This window comes from Ailuropoda melanoleuca, chromosome 20 (genome assembly GCF_002007445.2).
Source record: "Ailuropoda melanoleuca isolate Jingjing chromosome 20, ASM200744v2, whole genome shotgun sequence".
In the NCBI taxonomy this organism is placed as follows: Eukaryota; Metazoa; Chordata; class Mammalia; order Carnivora; family Ursidae; genus Ailuropoda; species Ailuropoda melanoleuca.
In genome coordinates, this window is record NC_048237.1 from 21,609,566 (window position 1) to 21,627,357 (window position 17,792).

Genomic DNA, 17,792 nt, shown 5'->3' on the forward strand with positions numbered 1-17,792 from the left:
CCTGGGCTTTGGAGCATAGCTGAAATTCAGGGCTTCTCTTTGTCATTCTTTGTTCTTGACCCATGATATCTTGCATGCCACACTTGTCTTTTTCTTGGTTCACTCCCTTGTTTTGTTGGCACTTATCCTTTAGTAACTTCTTACTGAAAATGGCAAAAGCATGGAAGATAACGTTTTCATTTATATTTTAATTTGCACAAGTTATATTATGAAGAAAAACTGGTGATTTTATGGGTTCAGTTCATGTGCTTTGTATGTGAAATGGCAGCAATCGCTTGTTGAATGCCTACTTTCTCTCAGGAGGTTATAAGGACAGTACAAGCCTGTAATTTGTGTATTGTTTGTTGTGCTAGCCTCATGGTAGAGGATAAACGGTGGGTTTTAGAAATTGTGGCAGAGGATAGGCCGTGGCCAAAACTCAAGTGAGAGAGTGTAAGGCAGTAAGGTTGAAGGGAGGGTTCTGGATGGTGTTATAAAGGCGGTAGACCCTAAATGGGTTTGTGACAAATTGACCCATAGTCAAGTAAGGGAATGTGCCCATGTACATGAGCACTAAATGAATGTATACCTGTGTCTGTGAAACATGCACAGTCCTTCCCTATCCCTCTTTATATAAGAGGGATAAATATTGTAATCTACCTCAAGGGGCAGTTAGGAGGATTAAGTGAGATAGTATACGTAATGCACTTAGATGAGTGCCTGGCATGTAGCAAGCCCAAAATAAACTTAGTTATCAAATTGAGTTACATCTTGAACCCTGAAGTGCTTGGAGATGGGCTGGGGAGAAAGGTCCCTGCAAAAAGATCTTGGAGTCCCTAGTATCTGCTCAGGTGCATGCTCAGGCACAATGTGAGTCTGGTAGGATGGGCCACAGAGAAGAGAGGTATCCCTATTGTAGCCTAGAGTCATGACGGTATCTTAACAGTGATTAGATGAGAGGATAGTTATACTGTTAATGCTTTTCCTGTGGAAAATGCAGTTAAGAGCCTCCTTAGAACATTTTATGAAGTAAAAAAAAAAAATTAGACTGTGCCTTGCTAACTTCACAGACTTACATTCAGTAAGTCAGGGAATATACATCTTTGTTCAGGATTAACGTATAAAGGAGACATCTCTCATCCTTATTTTCAGTCTTACTTTAGGATTGAAAGATAAAGTGTTAGTCCCTCAAGGAGCCATGATTTCTTTGAACTGAGGCAAAATGAGGAGAGGTAAGATTTGTTGACCACTGCATCTTGTCCCTGTTCAATCTCTCATCTTTCTTACCTTCTTTTTCAAAAACCTTAAAATATTTTAAAACAAAACAAATCATGATACACTATTTGTATCTTCTCCTTCTTTCTTGTCCCTCCTTTTTCTTCCTCTCTCAAGCGTCCCTCTTTTTTTTTTTTTTAAGATTTTATTTATTTATTTGACAGAGACAGCCAGTGAGAGAGGGAACACAAGCAGGAGAAGTGGGAGAGGAAGAAGCAGGCTCCCAGCGGAGGAGACTGACATGGGGCTCGATCCAAGAACGCGGGGATCACGCCCTGAGCCGAAGGGAGACGCTTAAAGACTACACCACCCAGGTGCCCCCAAGCGTCCCTCTTCTTGCTCCTTTCACCCAGACTTTCTTCTTAGATCCGTATATTTTCTTTCCATCTTAATCTGTGTCCTTTTTTCTCTGAATCTTGCCCATCTTTTCTTTGTATTGAGGAGAGAAAAGGGAAAGTAAGTTTGGGCCACAAGCAGGGATAGAGATGAAGAGAGGAAAATGTAGCAAAAGGTTGTAGTTGGTGCTTAAAGACATAAGCAATGAACATATCTGACTTCATTCTTTGCATCCTCAAGTCCTCATTTGGGTGGGAGTTCCCCAGGCATAGAAATCTTTAATCTTCTATTTGAGTGATTTAGCTATTATTATTCACTATTTCCAAAGGGAATGTATATTCTGATTCTCCCTTGCCCCACCCACCCCCTCTCTCTCAGTAAGAGAAGGAGATAGAGGGGAAAAAAGAGAAGGGACATAAAATTACCCAAAGAGCCACTTCCTTTTTGTCTTTATTTTGTAATTTAATATCTATTTTTTATTTTGCTGATTGATTATTGTTGTGCTCCCAGAGGCCAGTTGCGGTCCATCGCAGGGCCAGTTGCCTCTTATGCTGACTTGCTCTCTCTGATCAGCAGTTTTGCTGTGTTGCCTTCTGACTGTCCAGGCCCTGTGCTGCCACACTCCGTCCAGCTTGGCACTGAGCTTGGCCCTCATCTTGGCACTGAGACTCTATGTCATCTTGCTGTGACCGAATGCCTGCTGCCCTCTGGAACTGCAGGTTCCCATTTCTCTTCATTGAACCTTCTTGTGATAAGATCCGTTTTAGGTTCTGCTGACAATATGAGACAAGTCCATGGAGTGTGCATACTGACGTGGTATCATAGAAGGCTAAAACCAAAGGTAACTTGGCTTTCTTTCCCCTGCTTCTTGCTCTGTATTTGAGCAGTGGCCTCCAGAGGGCCTTAAGCTCCCCCAACTATCTTAGGAGAAGAAGAGTAGTTCATAAAAACTTTCCATGATTTGGCCTGTAGTCCAGTCACACAGGTGGCTCCCTGAGCATCAGCTTTCTCCTACCACTGTCATCCTTCGTATTTGCTTCCTGCTGCTTCTACCAGGAATGCCTTTCTTGGCTTAGTTTAAGTGTCAGTACCCAACCCACATGTCTTTCCTGGCACTGTGTCAGATGTGATTTCTGTTGCAAAGAACCATATACATTCCTTTGTCAAAGGTCTTTGCACGATTTCTTTTATACACTGAACTGTGTACTTAACATACTTTAAGCAATTTAAGGGAGGCCCCACATTCTATTCATTTTGAATTATCAGCACTTTGTATGTTGCTTGGTACATTGTAGGTAATCAACACAATCTCATCACATTGCATGAACATGTTATCTATGATGGGAAGACTAATAGGAGAAGTTATGAAGCAAGTGATACAGGTTCTGAGAGGAAGCAAAGAGCTACACGTGGACCATGTAGTAATATCCACAAATGGTATTCAAGGCAGCTGCTTCTAGGGTCTATTCCTAAGGCCAGATAATTTTTCTTTGAAGGCATTATTTTGTACATGTCTCCAAATAGATAACCTGAGAGGTTATTTTTTATATGAGTAGAATAAGAAGCAATGCAGTAGGTTTTCTATGAATAAGCACTTCAATCTTCTGTTTCTAATTTTTAAAATTTCATCCTTAAAATATCAATTTTGAATTAGATGGTTTTGGCTTCCATTTTTATGGGCTAATGTATTTTATCAAAATTTCAATCTTCACTTTCTGTCATTTTCTGTCATTATTTTAGCTTGCTTGCAGAGTTGTGGGTGAAGGTCCATGTAGAGAGGTCACCCGTTCTATCCCCTTGCCTCAGGTAGGACAGCTGTGTCAGCAAGAGAGTTGGCTAGAATCTTGTAGAGGGACACAATGAAAGCTTGGCAAGCTGTTTGTCAGTCTGTTTTGAAGCAAATGGCTAGTTCAGAAATCCTGATAGTAAAAGTCAGTAAAACTCCTTATTGCTTTACCTCAATTATGCACTGCATAGAATTGATTTCAACCCTGGTGACCTCAATTGGTACAAGTAGAAGTATATAGTCATTTCTTGTGCACAGCCTAAAATGTGCACACAGTTATATTAATATTCCTCTGTGAAATATTATACTTTTTCCTGTTCTTTCAAGTAGGAAAGGAAAACAGGAATAAATCTATGGATTCTCTCTACCATATATTATATAGATTTTTTAGACATATAATTGATTAAAAGAGCTACTAATCAGATAAGTATTATTTTGAGAAATAAGTAAACCAAAAAAGGAAAAATGACTTATACCAAATAGCATGTTAATGAAAATTATGATCTGAAATATCCATTTACCTGTTTCTAATTTTCATCTTATCTGTAGTGTGAACTTGGAAAAGATTCACCTTTACAGAGTTAAACTGTTTGCTTTTTGCATTTTTAAAGCAGATTTATCAAACACACAAGTTAGTAACATTTCTGTTAATTGCCTCTGAACATACTGAAAAACTGCTGTGTGTGTAAAATTGTTACATAAGTAGGATTGAAGCCCTGCAGAGCAGATTGTGAATTTTGCAATTGCATTTTTAGAGCCAACTCAGTCTAGCCTATAACTATTTTTTTGGCTTGAATTCATATAATGGATAATGGGTGCTTTCTATGAGGTAAGCAGATTGAAATGAATATTGAAGTTTGTATTTCTTTGCTTGAGAAGGCTGACTTTTTTAAGTTAGGCCCAAACCACAGCAGTCTTTATGGACAAAAATAATCTAACATTCGCAAAAAATGTATTTCAAGCCTATCATCATAGTAACAATGGAATGGAGGTTGAGAACTGCTCCCTGAAGAAGTGGTTTTTAGAGTTTTGACATGAATTTCTCTCATATAGAAAAGTAGCATAATTGCTTTTCCATCTTCTTTCCCTCCTCTGACCTATCTTCTGCTTTTCATTTCCCTCCCTCCTATGAAATTCAACAACTGTAAAGAAAAAAAGTAAAGAATGAAATTAAATTCTATTTTTCTTATTTTACATTAGTTTAATATCTAAGTAACTATATACAGTACATGAATTCCAGTGTATGTACTATGTTTCATTCCATAATATCTAATGGTATAGTCTGTATCTATATAAATATACTTCCAACATATTGACATATTTGAAATATTTTTTAGAACAGTTTTAGGTTCGCAGCAAATTGAGCAGAAGGTATAGAGAGCTCTCATATAGCCCTTCTACACATTTACCACCTCCTTCACCAACAACCCACACCAGCATGGTACATATCTGTTACAGCTGATGAACCAAATTGACATGTTGTTAATACCCAAAGCCCATAGTTTACATTAGGATTCACTGTTGGTGTTGCACATTCTATAAGTTTTGACAAATGTTTTATGAAATGTATTCATCATTGTGGTATCATATACAATCGTTTTACTCCCTAAATGTCCCCTATGCTCCACCTATTCATTCTTCCAAATGTTTATTTTTAATAACTCTATAGTTTTGTGTGTATGTTTTAGCCATATCCCTATTCTTGGGCACATGGATCACTTTTGAGATTTTTAAATTATAAATAGCACTTATTGGAGAAATTGACTTTTTCTTTGCTTTTGGATCATATCTTTAAGGTACACTGTACAAAGAAGAATTGAGTTGGAGTATATTAGAAAGTCTATAGTGCTTGTTTCCTTCATCCAATAAGCATTTTCTGAACCCCATCTGTATCCAGATACTAAGGTTATAATAACAAATAAACAAATAAATAAAGTACAATTCCTGCTTTCAATTTTGAATATGTGGAATGAGGGTGAAGGAGTAGATACGTTAACTAGAAAATACAAACATAATACAAAATGCGAAGCGTCGTAACTGAAATAGTAGACGTGCTTTTTGGTTCCCAACGGCTTGTGACAGCGGAGTATAAGAAAGTGAAAAAAAAAGTTGAAGAAAGAGAGAAGGACTTTTCAAGTAGGTCCTGAAGGATAAATATGATTTTCTAGGCAGAGAAATGGGAAAAAGGTTTTCCAGGATAAGGGAATCATATGTGCAAAGCAAAGACCCAGTAGCACCAGCTACATTTGGGGAATCATAATACAATAGTTGAGTCTGCAGTAAGTGTTTGTACAGATTGGGCGGATAATGAAAATTATGGAAATTGTGGGGAATGAGACTGGATTCTTAGGCTTACCTAGACTGTGAGATGTCCTGTGTCCCTAAAGGAGCTTAAGCTTTATCCTTTGGATAACAGACTGTCATCAGAATTTACCAGAACACCCCCTGATTATCCAGGGGTTAACAGGCAGTGGTGTAAGTGATAAGCAGCAAATATTATATAGCCCTGTGGTTCTCAAACTTTTGTGTGATTCTGCATCATACTTGGAGAGCTAATAAAGGCTAGGGAAGATAGACTTGTAGAAGCGGGATGGGGCTTAGACCTCTGGATTTTTGCCAACTTTTCCAAGTGTTTCTGATAAACGCCAGCCTTTGAGAACCACTGATAACATATACAACAGCCATCGTGGCTCACTTTCAGTAGCATGTGTAGAAACATCCTTTCACATGAAAATTATAATAAGACAATTTAAATATTTAATAAAGTCTTTAAAATACCACCAAAGTAGAGTGCCTTTTATAATTTTTTGAATCCTGCTCTCCTCATCTCTTTTACTATGAGCATAGATTTTGGAGTCATGCAGACCTGAATTTAGGATTCAGGGCACCTGTACTACTCACTACCGGAATGATCACAGGCAAATGATGCCTTGATTAATTTATTGCCTGTGAAACACAGAAATGATAATAATGCATGCCTAGCAAGGACTGTTATGAGATATGAAAATGTCTAGCATAATGACTGGCGAGGAGTAGGCTCTTAATTAGTAGTAAGTTGTTAAAAGAATGGAATCTGCAGCCAAAGTGCTTGGGCTGGAATACAGGTTCTACCCCTTCCTGGCGATGTGATCTTGGGAAAGCTTTTTAATCATTTCTATGCCTCAGTTTCCTGTTATTAGAAGTGGGTGCAATTAATCCTATTATTGGACACAATAATAGCATCTATTTTGTAGAGTTTGTAAAGCACTTAGAATAACAGCACATACATGGTAAAAACTAACATGACAGGTTTTTCTTTATAAATATAAATAATGAGTCTCAATCTTTTGGATTGAGGAATTATTATTTAATTTCTTCTCAATTACTTTTACTTTTTTTCCTTTACCGATCAAAGTCTAATGTTAACTTTTTTACCTTCTTCTCAGACCATATATGTACTTTAGAATGTGTTGACTTTATTTACCTCCCCTTTACCTTTGTGCTGTTATTGCATTTTAACTTCTGTTTGTATTTTAACCGCATGAAACATAATTGTTGTTTTCCAATAAATATTTATTTATATTTCCCCATGTATTTATATATTTCATTCTCCTTCATTCTCTTTTTCATCTCTTTCCTCTCATCTGGGATAATTTTTCTTCTGCTTGAAGAACACTCTTTGGTATGTCTTTTAGTATGTATTTTCTGCGAAGAAGTCTCTCAGTTTTTGCCTTTCTGAAAACGGCTTCTTTTACCTTCATTTCTAAATATTATTTTCACTAGGTGGAGAATTTTAAAGTGGCAACTATTTTCTTTTCTTTCTTTTTAAAATTAATTAGTTAATTCAATTTTTAAAAGTTTTTATTTTAATTCCAGTTGACATACAGTGTTATATCAGTTTCAGGTGTGCAATGTAGTGATTCAGCACTTCCATGTAGCACCTGGTGCCTATCATGACAAGTACACTCCTTAATCCCCATCATTTATTTAGCCCAACCCCCACTCTCCTCCCTTCTGGTTATCATCAGTTTGTTCTCTAGAGTTAGAGTTTGTTTATTGATTTCTCTCTCTCTCTTTTTTCCCTTTGCTCATTTTTAAAAAGTTTTTATTTAAATTCCAGTTAGTTAACATATAGTGTAATATTAGTTTCAGTAGTAGAATTTAGCGATTCATCACTTACATATAATACCCAATGCTCGTCACAAGTGCCGTCCTTAATACCCATCACCCATTTAATCCATCCCCCACCCACCTCCTCTCCAGCAACCTTCAGTTTGTTCTCTATAGTTAACAGTCTGTTTTATGGTTTGCCTCTCTCTCTTTTTTTTTTCTCCATGTTCCTCTCTTTTGTTTCTTAAATTCCACGTATGAGTGAAATCATAGGGTATTTGTCTTTCTTTCTTTTTTAAAAGATTTTATTTATTCATTCGACAGAGAGAGAAACAGCCAGCGAGAGAGGGAACACAAGCAGGGTGAGTGGGAGAGGAAGAAGCAGGCTCCCAGCAGAGGAGCCCGATGTGGGACTTGATCCCAGAATGCCAGGATCACCCCCTGAGCTGAAGGCAGACGCTTAACGACTGAGCCACCCAGGCGCCCCGGGTATTTGTCTTTCTCTGACTGAATTACTTCACTTAGCATTATACTCTCTAGCTCTATCCATGTTGCAAATGGCAAGATTTCATTCTTTTTTATGGCTTAATAATATTCCATTATATATATACCACCTCTTCTTTTTCCCTTCACTAAACGATGGACACTTGGGCTGCTTCCATATCTTGGATATTATAAATAATGCTGCTATAAACATAGGGATGCATGTATTTCTTTCAATTAGTGTTTCTGTGTTCTTTGGGTAAATACCCAGTAGTGCAATTGCTGGATTGTAGATAGTTTATTTTTAACTTTTTGAGGAACCTCCATTCTGTTTTCCACAGCGGCTGTACTTATTTTCATTCCCACCAACAATCTGTTAGTGTTCCTTTCCCTCCATATCCTAGCCAACACCTGTTGTTTCTTGTTATTGATTTCAGCCATTCTAATAGGGGTAATGGCTCAGTATAGTTTTGTTTTGCATTTGCCTGATGGTAAGTGATGATGAATATCTTTTCACGTGTCTGTTGGTGATTTGGATGTCTTCTTTGGAGAAATGTCTGTTCATGTCTTCTGCCCATTTTTTCATTGATTATTCATTTTTTTGGTGTTAAGTTTTGTAAGTTCTTTATATATTTTGGATACTAACTCTTTATTGGATGTGTTATTTGCAGATATCTTCTCCCATTTAGTAGGCTGTCTTTTAGTTTTCTTGATTGTTTCCTTTGCTGTACAGAAGCTTTTTATTTTGATGTAGTCCCAACAGTTTATTTTTGCTTTTGTTTCCCTTTCCTTAGGGGACCTATCTAGAAAAAATTTGCCACAGCCAATGTCAGAGGCCTTACTGCTTGTGCTCTCTTCTATGATTTTTATGATTTCAGGTCTCACATTTAGATCTTTAATCTATTTTGAGTTTATTTTTGTGTATGATGTAAGAAAGTGGTCCAGTTTCATTCTTTTGCATGTTGCTGTCCAGTTTTCCCAGCACCATTTGTTGAAGAGACCATCCTTTTTCCATTGGATATTCTTTCCTGCTTTGTCAAAGATTAGTTGGCCATATGCTTGTGGGTCAATTTCTGGGTATTCTATTCTATTCCATTGATCTTTGTGTCTTTTTTTGTGCCAGCACCATACTGTTTTAATTACTACTGCTTTGTAATATAACTTGAAGTCTGGAATTGTCATGTCTCCAGCTTTGCTTTCTTTTTCAAGGTTGCTTTGGTTATTTGGGGTCTTTTGTACAAATTTTATAATTATTTGTTCTAGTTCTGTGAAAAATGCTGTTGATATTTTGATAGGGATTGCATTAAAGGTGTAGATTGCTTTAGATAGTATAGACATTTTAATAATATTTTTTCTTCCAATCCATGATCATGGACTTTTTCCATTTCTTTGTGGCAACTATTTTCTTTTAATACTTTGAAGGTGTCTTCTCTTGTCTTCTGACTTTTCTGTTTTTGTTTGTTTGTTTATTTTTTGTTTTTTTCTGTTGAGCAGTTAACATAAAGGCATTTGAAATTAATCTGCTTCATTACTGTTGCTGCTCTTTAGACTTTTCCTTTTGTGTTTTGCTGTTATTTTAGTACGATGCATCTAGGTGTGGATTTCTTTCATTTTTTTTTCTGATTGTGCTTATATGGATTTTTATATCTATGAATTGATTTATTTTAACAGTTTTAGAATATTCTTAGTCATTGTTTTTTCAAGTATTGATTCTACTTCATTTGCTTTGTCCTTTCTCATGGCCTTAGAATTAGTTGTAATGCATATTATAACTTGTCACAATGTCTCTCTTACCCTCTCTTCCATATTTTTCATGTTTTTCCTCTGTGCTTAATTATGGATATTCTGGCATATCTTCCATTTAAAAAATTCTCACTTCACCAGTGTCTAATCTGTTTTTAAAGCCACCTAGAAAGTTCTTTTACTTTTTTAAACATCTAAATTTTTTAAAAGATTATTTATTTATTTATTTATTTATTTATTTATTTATTAGAGAGAGAGAGAGCACAAGCAGGGGGAGCTGCAGGCAGAGGGATAAGGGGAAGCAGGCCCCCTACAGAGCTGGGAGCCTGATGTGGGGCTTGATCCCAGGACCCTGAAATCATGACCTGAGCTGAAGGCAGATGCTTAACTGACTGAGCCACCAAGGCACCCCTCAAGAAAGTTCTTAATTTCAGTTGTACCTTTTAGTGTTAAAATTTCTATTTGAGGGGCGCCTGGGTGGTGCGGTCGTTAGGCGTCTGCCTTTGGCTCAGGGTGTGATCTTGGTGTTCTGGGATCGAGCCCCACATCAGGCTCCTCTGCTATGAGCCTGCTTCTTCCTCTCCCACTCCCCCTGCTTGTGTTCCCTCTCTCGCCAGCTGTCTCTATCTCTGTCAAATAAATAAATAAAATCTTTAAAAAAAAATCTTTAAAAAAAAATTCTATTTGATTTTCTTTCAAAGTTATGCTATTTTTTATGGCTCCTAGTTCTTTGCTTAGATTTTGAATCTAATCTTTTATTTCTTTAATGAGCATAATTATTTCAAAATCTATACCTGAAAATTTTATTATCTGTAGTTTTAGTGGTTATATTTTTATGGTGTCTTGATTCTACTTATTTTTATCCATGCTGTCTTGATCTTCTCATTTATAGTTTATTTTTTGTTGTTTGCTAGACATTGTATTGACAAAATTGTTGGTAAGAAAACGTAAGGACTACGATAATATTTTCCTTCAAAGAAGACTCCATTTCTGGATTGGAGGGTCCACAATTATTTTTCTTGGGTCCATGCAAATGACTGAAAGTTTGCAAGGATTATGCTACTTCTGATTCATTCTGACCCTTTTGGAGTTCCCAAGTGAACTTGTGAGGGCCTTTATTAGAGCTCCAGTCCTTCATGGATTTTGGCTTCCAACATGAGGCTTTCATAGTACTGCTTAACATCTTACCTATTACTCTGGAATTGGCAAATACCCTCAGGGGTCAAGCAACCACGAATGATAGGTTTACTTTTCTGGATATTTCTGTCATAGATCTTGGCTTTGTAATTCTTCACTATAATATTAGTTCTGTCATGCATTCAAGTAGATAATTCTAGTATAGTATATATTTTGCAAGCTTTTCTCATTGGCCTAAGTGGGAGAGTTTATCTGATTTACCTATCATTGCTGGCTGTGGAAGTCCAATTTTCCTTTCCTTTCCTTTCTTTTTTGTGAAACATTTTTAATAAGAGAACAATTCATAAAATAGTGTGGAAGATAAGTTAGAGGAGAGGAAGGAGGTATAGTTCCCACAAAATTGGTTCCAAAGAGGATGTGCCAGTTGACACTTCCGCTAGTGTTATATGAGAGTTCTGGTTGTTCCTTTAGTATATATATAATTTTAGCTTTGTCCACCTGGCAAGGAATTCTTGGTAAATCTATTTGTAAGACAATGAATTATATCTTCATTATAGGAACTGTACAGCTGTTGTGTGGATGGGAGGGGATGTGTCCTGGTGGGATGGGTAAGTAGCTTCCCTTCTTTTTCTTTCTTTCCTCCCTCCCTTCCTCCCTCCCTTTTTCTTTCTTTCTTTCTTTCTTTCTTTCTTTCTTTCTTTCTTTCTTTCTTTCTTTTCTTTTCTTTTCTTNAAGCTTCCCTTCTTTTTCTTTCTTTCCTCCCTCCCTTCCTCCTTCCCTTTCTTTCTTTCTTTCTTTCCTTCTTTCTTTCTTTTTCTTTTTTTCTTTCTCTCCTTTTTTGTCCTCTCTCTTTCTCCTTCCTTCCTTCCAGGATATTCCGTGTTTATTGTAGTAGCTATGAGGACACTGCTCACTTTTCTGGTCCCAATGTTCAATCCAAATGTATCTTCAGTTAGAAATCCCTCTGCAGAATTTATTTAGAACATTATCTTGAGGACAAATAGAATTAGCTGCAAATATTCTGCTGTTCAATAATTACCTGGTAGAATCCCCCTGGGCTTTTCCTTTTCTAAGCCCCACACACCGATGTTTCTGATCTTTGCACCATTTCTGTGGTCTACTGGGAAAACTTTCTTGTTTAGAAGGTTCTTCCTGTCACTTGTTTGTGGTTGTGGATTTCTGGTAATGTTGGATTTCCCCATTAATTTATTCTCATGTGTTATATATTTTCCAGGAATTTATTATTGCTTCTGCTGGCATTTTCCTTATTTTTTCAGTGTTTTAAAAATGAAATATTTGTTAATATTATTTCATTTTGAGGGAAAGGTAAAGTTTGTGGACTTCATCAGCCATCTTGATCAGAAATCCCATAAATTTCCAATATTATTATCACTGATATATTTTGAAATAACTATTTTTATAACTTCTGTCATTTATACTGTCACCAAGCAAATAATATATTCCTCCAATAAGATCTAAAAAGAATAATTACTTGGATTTACATTTCCAATCCCCTTTCTTTTCTTCATTGTTTTATCTTAGTAGTCTGAAATCCATCTGCAATTCAATGTTTAGCTCTCATATTAGCAAAGCTGTGTCATATAATAAAATAATGTTTATCTTTAGCTTTCTTCATTGTCAAATCTGTTTATCTTTTAGAAGTATTTTTTTATCTTTTAACTTTCATGGTTCCTTGTTTTGATCATTATATCTATAAAACTTTTGTTGACAAATTGTTTCAGGTTTTGAAATATTCTTTTTTTTTTGGTTCAAAGGGAAAATTGTCTTGCTTTTTACTCTTTTTTTGTTATCAACTCTGTCTCTTTTAAATATTTGTAAATTTTTCTTTAAGCTTTTTTTTTTTTAAATCTATAATCTTAGGTCAAAGGAAAAAATTCATTCTTATTGTCCCTAATTGAAATACTATGGATTAGTTTCTTTTTGGTATATTGTTAAGAGTCTTAGCACTGGCAATCAGATATTCAGGGTGGGCTAGCAAGAGCTTGGATTCAACAAAATCAGTCATTTACAGGCATCACATTAGACACTGGAAGACAGTGGTAAATAAGAAGACAGTACCTGTCTTTATAAAGCCTACTAATGGAGAAGGGAGAAAATCACATAAACGGTAATAATTAAGAATGATGAGCTTTATGACAATGCAATTACTAGGATTTACCAGAATATACAGTAGCATTTCCTATCTTAATCTAGAGGAGAGAAAGTTTCCTAGGGACATTATGATATCCCTACCAGGACTGTGATTTAGACATCAGCAGTACTGTCTGAAACTAATACATTAATTATAGATTGAATCTTCTGTTTGTGTTTTCTATTTCATCATATACTTTCATAATTCTTATTTGTATATTTTAGTTCTGTGCTTCTTAAACTGATATAACCACCATAGAGATATCAGGACACAGGACACACATGCCTTGTTTTCCCAGAGTATTTTGTTGCAGAATATAAAATTTATATGAATTTATTTTAAAAGAAAGAATATGATTTCAGAGAGAGTTCTTCCTTGTGAAGGGCTTGGGGAATACATTCACTGTCCTCTGTCATTATTTTAGAATAAAAATCTGAGAAGCACCAATTTGAGTATTTTGTATTTCCTTACTACCAGTTGTCTTCTTATTTATTTTTCGTATGATTTATTCCACTCTACTTAAATCTGGTCGTTCCCTTAATTTCATATGAATTGTCCCTTCCTCATTTGTAAGTACTTCAGATTAAATGTTCAATTGTAATGACTCCCTCCCCTCAAGTCAGTTGTGTAATGTTTAAGGTGGAGGCTGCTGACGTGAACTCTTAAGTTGTCGTATTGCTCTCAGTCTGATTTTGGCCTTGTTAAGGATGAAGTATGGTGACTAAGGGAGTGTGGTGAGAATTGGTTATTACAGGATCCTAATGACTTGTTTTTCTAGCAACTATATGGTAAGTACCAAGTTCTGTTATTCAGTTATTTCACATTTCAACTTTGCATTGTGTCCTTGGAGTCAAGACTGGTTTTGAGTTCCTTTTTTGGTATTAGGTTTTTCATTTCTGTTTCTATCTTGAGATAGCCCGGGAACATTGCTCAGGTCTGGTTTTCTAAGTCCATTTGCCTTCATGAGAGCCATAGGTGGCTTCCATCACAGACTGGAGGACTAACCCACTTTTTTTTTTTTTAATTTTTTAATTAAGCTAACCTAGGTTTTTTATTGGGAAGGGTGGGGTCAAGACCTTGAAAACCTTGAGACTCAGAAATAACTTGTGCTCTTGTTGTAATGATCAGGGGAAATTCTGATGTTGAGAAGACTAGGCAAATCATATAAACAGAAGGCTTTAGAAAGAAACTTAGAGAATCGCTTCCGTTCAACATCCCTTTGTTAGAGGTTAAGATAATTCGAGGCTCAGCAAGTGTGAGAGACTTGCTCAAAGATGAGGGACTTATTCAAGGAAACTAAGTTGATGACAGACTTAAAATTAGGCTTTTAATCTTAGGATGATTTTTGTACATATAAAATTGCACTTCTGCCCAAAGTCTCAGTGGCAAGCATGTCAGAACACTCTGGTAATTGCTTTCAGTAGCGCCACAGTATTCAGCCACTAAAACAGGATTCTGCTTCTCGGCTTCTCCCTTATACCTTTCTCTCATGTTCCCTGGAGTTTCTGCAGATAGTTAAAAACAAATTTTAAACTTAAACTGAGACAGGTAAACAGACAGGAAAGAGATGAGCACCTCTGAATGCTTTAATCTCTTCATATCCTTAGATGTTCTTTTCAATATTGTTAATAGGCAAGGTAAATTTTTATAATCAAGTTGTTAATATTATTTAGGTTTTTTTAAACCCAGAATCATGAAATATATATATATATATTCATGATTCATTTCATTCTACTCTACTGTAATTTGGGGGTTTAAAATTTTTCTTTTATAAATAGTGACTATGAATGATTTTATAGAAGTTATTCTCTTAAACTTCTTTCTAGACTTAAAAAATAAAACAAAAAAACTGATGTCACTATGAATCTTCAATCTTTTGGTATGATTTACTTTATTTGGAAATAACTCCTCATTAAGGTTATTATTTCAATGTTAGAGTAGGTAGTTTTATTTTAGAAGAATTTATTGTCTAGTTGGCAAATGAGTTATAAAATAACCCTAGAAATACTCATAATTCTTGTTCTTAAATCTCTAGTTGGCATTTTCTTCAAAATAATATTAATTTAAATTTTATTTAAAAAATCAACTAATCAAGATTATTTATTTACTAATGAAAATTAAACACAAATTTAATCTGACATTTTTTATTCAGCTCCATCACTCACAGCCTTGGAGTATGTGGGGATATAGAAAAGAAACATAAGGCATATTATCAGTTCTCAATTTTTAAAAAATGATGCACATATATTTAAACATGAACACAATAACATTTTCTGGTTTTCTCATTCATTGAGTAGTAGACTATATAATTTCCGGTCATTTTGGATTTCATACAGTTGCTTTAATATGCTGTATTTATTATAATACCACTGCATGCCTTTCCTTATAATATTCTCTCTGTCTAGAATATCATTCCTCCCTTATTCTCCTGATTGACCTGCTTGTTAGCTTACTTATCTATAAAGATTCAATTGAAGAGTCACTCCCTCTATGGCAGTTCTCCCCAGTAACTCCTTCCCTTAATGTACTATTAAAAATAGTCCTTTTCTTTGTGCTCCTTCAGTACTGTGTACAGGTACCTTTTCTTAGAGCTAGACAGCACTTGATTGCTCTAAAAATCAGCAACAACAAAACAAGAGCTTTATGTCTGTGATCATTTATGGTCTCCGTTAGGTATTAGGTAATTTCCTATGCAGGAAAAACCATCTGCTTGTCACAATCCATAGGGAAAAAATATAACAGATCATTGAAAAACTGCTCCAGAATCAAAGTCTTGGAGGATAATGTGTTTGTTGCACTTTAAAAAAGTTTGTCTCCTTTTTCTTTTTTGACCTTGAACACCTTGAGAGAAGAGCATGTGTCTCTTTTAATTTTGTATTTTCCCTACTTAAAAATGTGTTTTAATAAATAAAATCTTAAAAAAAATAATAAAAAAAATAAAAATGTGTTTTAGCATGCCTGGATGACTCAGTTGGTTAGTTCGGCTCAGGTCCTGATCCTGGAGACCTGCATGGTCTCCCTGCTCAGCAGGGAATCTGCTTCTCTCCCTGACCCTCCCCCCTCTTGTGCTTTCTCTCTCTCAAATAAACAAATAAAATCTTTAAAAAAAATGTTTTGCTCATTGAGGGACACAATTGCTATTTGTTGAATGAATGGATGAGAAGCCAGAGATCATGGTAAATAATGTACATTCTTTCTGCTTGCTCGGTGTGTTGCATATTTTCCATTTGCCCCTCTGGATCCATTACCTGCCCTTACTACTCTGCTGCCCTGGGGCCTGACTTTTAAGGCTTCTGTTAATGGGCTCCCCTGTCTCTAGATTTCAGCTGAGTTTAGCCCTTGGGGATTCCTAGAAGGAGATTGGAGGGAGAGTGTTTATTTCCCAGGCTCTCTTCTTGTGAGTTCACTTTGGATTAGTTGTGTGCCTTTCTGAAGATCTCTGTGACTCACAATAGGGTTTCTCTACAGGACCCTTTGCTCCTTGATTTTACTAACTCCTCCTTTCCCTTTTCCCTTTGGACAACTCTTCTAATTACTATACAATCTCTTGTGGTCTTTCTACACCCCATTTATACCTTTGCAATTCATCTCTTCATAAAGAAATTTTCTTTAATTACCTTAATTTGAGTTCCATTTGTTTCCTGTTGAGACTCTAACTGGTAAACTTAACAACCATTCTTCTGCTTTTCCCTTGGATGAAAATTCCTCTTTTCCTTTCAAGAACAGCCTCTCTCCATGTGTAGTTTATGGGGCTGATCCCACCCATCGCTCCAGGGATTGGCACATGACTCAGATTTGGTACAGTAGCTGTCCCTCTAGCTTGAGTTATTGGTTTATGTATGGACTCAGTGCCAGAAGCATTTCTTCTCTTGCTATTTTTTTCTAGCACTACTGGGAAGGAGGCAGTCTTTCCTGAAATTATGGTAAACTGGGATTATCTGGGAGCCGTCTTTGTCTTCATGTGGAGAGTCTTTATAAAAATGAAGCCAATATATATGGTGTTATTTACATTCACAAACTATGGTTGTGTATTAGCAACTGGGAGAAAGAGAATGACTATATTTGGAGGATGCGTTGTATTAATTTATGACCAAAGCATCTAGAGAACAGAGGTCATTTTGTTTCTGTATATGTCTGGATACCTATTAGCTTGTGGTTGTCAAGATTTAAATATTAATGATTCTAATTCTAGGTGATTATAAGAAATTTATCTGCATGATATTAAGAAGCTTATCTATCTAAATTTTTTTCAAAACGTTGTAGTATGGATGTTTTCTACCCTTTTTCTTACGTATTTTGGGTTTCAGTAAATGTCTTATTTTCCTACCTGAAAAATATTTGTAAGTTTAGTCTTTTTATCCCTCCATAGACCAATGTTTTCCAAATAAAGATTACTGGGTTTAGCTTTAGTTTGAAGGAATCTATCAAATTGATTTCACTTGTGATCTAAGTTTTATTTTCACTTAAATACCTAGGGCAGGAAACATCATTGCACTAACTCTTCTCTTAGTGAGAATTCTGAATGAAGCTGAGAGCAAATTGCCAAAGGCAAATAGAAGATATTCTTGAAAAATGCCTTGTTTCTGACTGCATCTCAAAATAATTCAAACATGATAATTTCCTCAAGCAGGATTTTTAAGGGGAATAATGTATCGAAGAGACATATTTCCTAAGACTTCAGCCAGTTAGGCAGGTCTTAGAATTCAACAGTCATGGTTGCATTTTTATTCAAATACGTCTGAACATTCAAACCATGCTTCTTTTCCTGAAGGAGATGGAAATGAAAACAACAAAAACAATGTGTTTTTTTTT

The 17,792-nt window shown here is 35.7% G+C and overlaps 1 pseudogene; it reads right to left on the reverse strand.

Annotated features, from left to right (window-relative positions):
- Positions 1-2,159: 2,159 nt before the first annotated feature.
- LOC109488504 overlaps positions 2,160-17,792 on the reverse strand; it is a 181,014-nt pseudogene continuing 165,381 nt past the window's right edge.